General features: G+C 39.7%; 1 pseudogene; it reads right to left on the minus strand.

Annotated features, from left to right (window-relative positions):
- Nucleotides 1-1,746: 1,746 nt before the first annotated feature.
- LOC149237330 (putative eukaryotic translation initiation factor 5-2) lies at nt 1,747-2,413 on the minus strand (annotated as a pseudogene).
- Nucleotides 2,414-6,415: the final 4,002 nt, after the last annotated feature.

Raw genomic sequence — 6,415 nt, forward strand, 5'->3', positions numbered from 1 at the left:
TGGATCAATATCTGATCAGATTAGGGTTTTTGCAACTTCCAAGAAGGGTTGAAATTGTTGATTCGAGTTGTGGGAGATTAAGTTGCAGGATCAAGTTATAGGAAGAGTGAGTATTCTGTTTGGACCTCGTTGACATTGAAGTGACTTGTATTTCTCAAAGAAGAGTGTTGGAAGAGGTTGTTTTAGGGTTTGACTACAACAGCTACAAGGTCAACGTTGCAGGTCGAGTTACAGTATTGACGTTGGCAGGTCAAAATTGTAGTTTTATCTTAGTTGGTGCAGAATCAAGGAAGGACTTGCTGGAGGGCTGATTCGGTACTTTGAGGATGACCTTGTCTAGGGTTTGGGCCTTTATGGTCTCATTTGAAGTAGATTCTATAAGGAGAGAAAATTTTTCTAGGTTTTCCCATTGGAGGGGTTTTTCCCTGGTTAAGAGCCTAATTTATGTGTCCTCTGTTACTACTATTTTTTCTCTTGATATTTGTTTGATGAAAATATCTACATAAAGAACATAAGAAGACTAACTAATTTCAAAATAAAATATTAAGGTTAAAGAAAATTGGAAATAATAAGTTGTCGTATTGCATTTTTCCAACAAAAGTTCCATGGTAATGAAGTCCTTCTCATTAAAAAGTATAAATGCAGGTCACAATTTCTTAGTTCTTGATAAGAGAATCTTGTATATGTTAGAGAGAATAATAGTTAATCTCTTCATATTTGTGGTATGTTTTTGGGATACCTTGGGTTAAGTATCTCTTTATTATATGAAGGGATTAACTAATATTCTCTTTAACATATACAGGATTCTCTTAATATTCACTCAAGAAATATGAAATTATGACTTACATATATATATTTTTAATGGGAAGGACTTCACTATCAGTTTTTTTATATTGATGCTATTTTTTTTTTAAATAATAAAAATTTCAAATAATTTTTCCCACATGGTATATAATAGTTGGTGAATGAGTACCTTATAAATGAATTCCTTGTGTAATGGTTAGTTGTTAAAAATCCCATGGGTGTCCCACTTTCCTAACCCTCAACTAGAGGTTATAGTGGTATTATTCACTAAAACCTATAATGGTAATAGTCAGAATCAAACCACTAATGAACCCTCCAACCTAGTTACCAATTCCACTATTAATAATAATAATAGTAATAATAATAATTTATTTTTATTTTTATTTGTATCATATAACTAGCAATTGTGCCACATATTTCAAAGGAAACATTGTAAGGCAGTAGCATAGGAAAGAGTAGCATAGAAAAAAGAAGATGCTGCATAAAAGGAGACATCGTGAAGGAATTAGAGGCAAATTTTGCTTCCATGGAACCAAGTCATGGAGGTTTCAAATATATTAATGATAAGAGTGATCAATAGGTAGACACTCCAGAAATGCTAGGAAGATGCACTAAAGATGTAGTTCCAAGGGTTGAACCCTCCTGTAACACCAAAATGTCATCAATACACATTATATGTAACCAAAGTAATATGTTCACATATATAAAAAAAATTGTTACATATATTGAATTAGGAAATTGGGGGTGGAAATCCTTTGGTGATTGATATTAGATGGAAAATCTTGGTGGAAATTGATTGTTCACAAAAAAAGCATCCATTCCACTTGGTTGCACAGTGTAGACAGGAAGCTTCATTATATAGAAGCATAAACAATTTGGCAACACTACACTAATATCTTTAATGACACAACTTAAAATGGTCAAACATATTTAGTTCACTAACTAATCCTCTTCAGATTTAGACTCAACACTTCTGAGCCACTCAACAAATGGCTTAACATTTTCCCACATTAAAGAGTTATTGCCTTGGGCACCCAAAGTATGATTATCATACCACTAGAAAATAACATTTTATAATATGTCATCATCATATAAAACTTTTAGAATCAAAGAAACCTCCTTGACTAGATCTGCACTAGAATTCTTACAAAAAACATCAATTGCACTCAACAACACCAACTGGGAATCTTCATTCTTAAAAGCTTTGGAAAAATAAATCTTTCTCTTTGCAGCCTCCTTGGAAAATCCCTTGCTAAGACCTTTGTAAGGTCCTCAAATAATGAAATCATCACTTCCTCGGGAGAACCACTAAGAGATTGCATGTACTCTGCCAACTGATTAGGATACTTTCCCCTTTGAAGAAAATCATTAAAATCAACAAGAATCTTAGTGCAGATGCTTAGCCCTTTAACTATCTTCAAGTTTTTCTCATCAACATAACTCTCTTCCTCCTTATCATCACTCTCTACCATCTATGGATTTCTTACCATTCTCAACATCAAGCATGCTCTCAGGCTTAGCCATTGTGTTCTATTTGAAACGGTCTTCCTCGCAACTTCATATCAGTACGTTGCTTTGTACCTTCTTTGGGTATAATTAACATCACCATTTCATTGATAGCAAGACTCAGTTGCTCCCTGATCCTCTTCTAAGCAGCGTCAACAGAGGTGTCAGTCTGCCATTCCACTCCATCATCATCTTCCTCATCATAGACATCTTGTCTCCCTCAATGATATTGATCTTCCTCATCAGAAGATTTCTTTTATGCTACTCTTTCCTATGCTCCTTCCTTATGACATTTCCTTTGCAACATGTGGTGCAATTTCTACTCATACAATTTATAGATGTAGTTGTTAATATATAAAAATAATTGGGTATATTTTTGTTTCTAACATAGGTATGAAAAATTCCCAATGACTTTGTTATGAAGTACTAAGTAAATCATGAATTCAATGTTCAAATCCTTGTGGTTCAAACCAAAAAAATCATAAATATGAAAAATATGATATTTCTTTAGTGAAAATAGATTGAAGGACTAATAATATGCTTGTTAAAGTTCCAAGTTTTAAATCTTATAGTTACACATCCAACCATATTAAAAATTGTGAAGTTAAAAATAAAAGAAATAAAAAAACACTATAAATTTATTATTGTGGCCGAGGTGAGATACAATACCAACATTGTAAATTCATTGTTTCATTATAACAAAATAAAAAAGCATAGATTCCCAATTGAAAACACTCATTATACTATTTCATAGATGCATTCACTCTCTACATGGTTTTTTATTCATCTACATCTAAAGTGCCTCCTCTAAATTCTTCTTTCCAAAGTAGTCATACATTCTGCTCAAAGAAATTCATAAATAACACAAAAATTGATCCAGGTGGATGTTGGTGGCCACCCACCTATCCCATTTGGAGCCCCACAACTGTCTCTTTCAGCTTTTTCAATTTCCTAAATTGTAGCACAGTTTACTATTTTTAGCAATTTTTTAGGTCCTGAACTTCCTGAGCCTTTTTGAGGCCCTAAACGACGTTTTTTGGGAAATCTAGGGAAATATGGGTCCATGGACCGATGTTGCCTCCCAAAGTGGTAGTACTCGGATAGATCTTTCTAACGAGCTATCGTATGCGTCAAACGAAGATCATATGCCAAAGTTATGACCCCGGGAAATTGATGTACCAATTTACCCAAACGGAGCCCACAATTTGGCGTTTCATCTTCTAGGGTTAGGTTTTGGGATGTGAAGGGTTTTCCATTGTTTCTCAACAATAAATAGGCCTTCGAGCCTCATTGTAACACAGTTTTAGAACAGTTCAGAGGCATGTAGCCACCACATCTCTTCTCAGAGATAAGCTACCATCACCCTAGCTGGTTTATTTCCATTACTGTTTGTAAGCATATTTCAGTGTTTTACATTAATGAAGTGAAGTATTATTTCCGCTGCATATCTATGTTTATGGTTGTCTCTGCATTTTATTGCGTTCCTGTTTAAATCCAGATCAGTGGTATTAGAGCGGTCTGCTTTTTCTCTGTTTTTCTTTACATGTCCCCAACGAGGTCGGGATATAAGGAGTTAGGGCTTGAACTGGTCGAACCTTTGCAAGACCAACCTTGCAAATCCCGACGGCCTCCCATGGCGGATGAGAAGAAAGACGAGGGGGTAGGATATCCTATCAAAATATTGCTCGAAGAAGCACTCGAGCGGCAAAGGAACATGATGATGGATAGCTTTGCGCAAATCCTTCAGCGGCTACCTAGAGGCGATGCATCGACTTCCAATAGCTACTCTGGAAATGCCACGCCGTTTAAGGTACAAGTTAATTTTGAAATCCCCATCTTCGAGGGTCAAATAGACGCAGATGCTGTAGATAAATGGTTAAATCTGCTAGATGGGTATTTTTCTGTTCATGAATTTTTGAGTCGGGAAAAGATTGTTTTCGCACTTCTCAAAGCAGCCCCCCATGTCAAGGACTGGTGGGAAACCTACTGCGAGCAGAAGGATGAAAGTACAGGCTCACTATTTTCAGCCGCACCCACTTGGAATGACCTACGGGATGCCATCAAGGAGAAGTACTACCCTGTCGGAAGCTATGAGGACAAAGAAATCAAATGGACCACACTGTGGCAGGGACGAGACCAAGATGTGCTGGAGTTCACAAACATTTTTCATACCCTTCGCACACAGTTGGGTATCAAATATTCTGAGCTGCATCTGGTACTCAAATACCACAGCTGCCTACACAGATACATCCAGGAAGAGATGGGGTTCTTGAACATCTCCTCACTCGGCACAACATACCGATACGCTGTCAAAATCGAGCAAAAGTTCAAACAGAAGAAGCGAGACTTTGGACCTGCAAATCCTAAGCCCAAAGGACAAAGACAAGGCGGGGTGACCCAAGACAACCCGTCGAAGCCGCAAGAAAAGAACAACACCACGAAGTCGAAGAAGGACACAGGAAAGTGGTGTGAGTTCCAGAAGAGTCCCACTCATAACACAAGTGATTGTCGGACCAAGCAGTCGCTGGTGGCCAAGTTGAAGGCTTCCGAATCAGATGCATGTTCTGACCCTGAGCCAGAACCTGACAAGGGGAATGGCAAAGGGAAGCAGATCATTGATGTGGATCCCAGCGCCATTGTTGCCACTGCCAAGATCCAGAAGAATGAACCTATAGATCCAGAAGAGGGGGAGCGTCTTTTCCACTCACAGATGTGGGTGAAGGGTTCGCCGCTGCAATTCATTGTCGACAGTGGTAGCCAAAAGAACCTCATTTCAGCAGAGGTCGTGAAGCGGTCAGGCCTACCGACTACACCGCACCCACAGCCATACAGTATCGGGTGGCTTCACGAAGGATGAGATCTGAAAGTTCGCCAGCAGTGCCACCTTGCCTACAGCATCAAACCCTTCACAGACGAGGTATTGTGTGATGTTACACCTCTGGATGTTTGTGATGTATTATTAGGCCAACCATACTTGTGGAGGCGACATGATGTGTATGAGTCTAGGCCTCGTGCTGTCATTATTTCTTTGAATAATTCATTATATAGGATACCGGAGGTAGCCCCACCTATCGCCACATATTTGATCACCGCTAGGAAAGGCAGCAAGCTCATCTCCCAGACCAGGAAATTCATCTGTCTGGTTCACTCCCAAAGTAAGGGGAAGATTGCCATCACATCCATGACCCCCGCGAAGGGTTCCTCCATGTAGCAGCAGCAAAGGGATACAGTCATGACAAGACACAGGAACAACTTCTCCTCACCCACAAGGGTACCACACAAGTTTCAGGTGGGCGACAAAGTTTGGTTACATCTGTAGAGAGAACGCCTTACCAGAACCCATCAGAAACTCAGGTGACTCCGACATGGTCCTTACACCAGTACCAAGGCTATGGGCAACAATGCTTTGAAGCAGAACATTCCTCCATTCCTTGGCTTGCGCAGAGTGTTCAATGTGGACCGTCGTCGACCATGCTTCCCACCATTTCTGGACACATCAGAGATTGCAGAACAACTCACTAGAGACCTAGCTCAGCAGAAGCTTCCTCATCTCAGGGAGGAACTCAACGCAATGGGGACCATTGCTTCCTAGGGGGGAGGAATGATCCAGGTGGATGTTGGTGGCCACCCACCTATCCCATTTGGAGCCCCACAACTGTCTCTTTCAGCTTTTTCAATTTCCTAAATTGTAGCACAGTTTACTATTTTTAGCAGTTTTTCGGGTCCTGAACTTCCAGAGCCGTTTTGAGGCCCTAAACGATGTTTTTTGGGAAATCTGGGGCAACATGGGTCCATGGACCCATGTTGCCTCCCAAAGTGGTAGTACTCGGATAGATCTTTCTAACGAGCTATCGTACGCGTCAAACGGAGATCGTATGCCAAAGTTATGACCCCGGGAAATTGATGTACCAATTTACCCAAACGGGGCCCACAATTTGGCGTTTCATCTTCTAGGGTTAGGTTTTGGGATGTGAAGGGTTTTCCATTGTTTCTCAACAATAAATAGGCCTTCGAGCCTCATTGTAACACAGTTTTAGAACAGTTCAGAGGCATGTAGCCACCACATCTCTTCTCAGAGATAAGCTACCATCGCCCTAGCTGGTTT

This window comes from Pinus tabuliformis, chromosome 8 (genome assembly GCF_031772625.1).
Source record: "Pinus tabuliformis cultivar Carrire ecotype Pingquan chromosome 8, CPIR1, whole genome shotgun sequence".
NCBI classification, from domain to species: Eukaryota; Viridiplantae; Streptophyta; class Pinopsida; order Pinales; family Pinaceae; genus Pinus; species Pinus tabuliformis.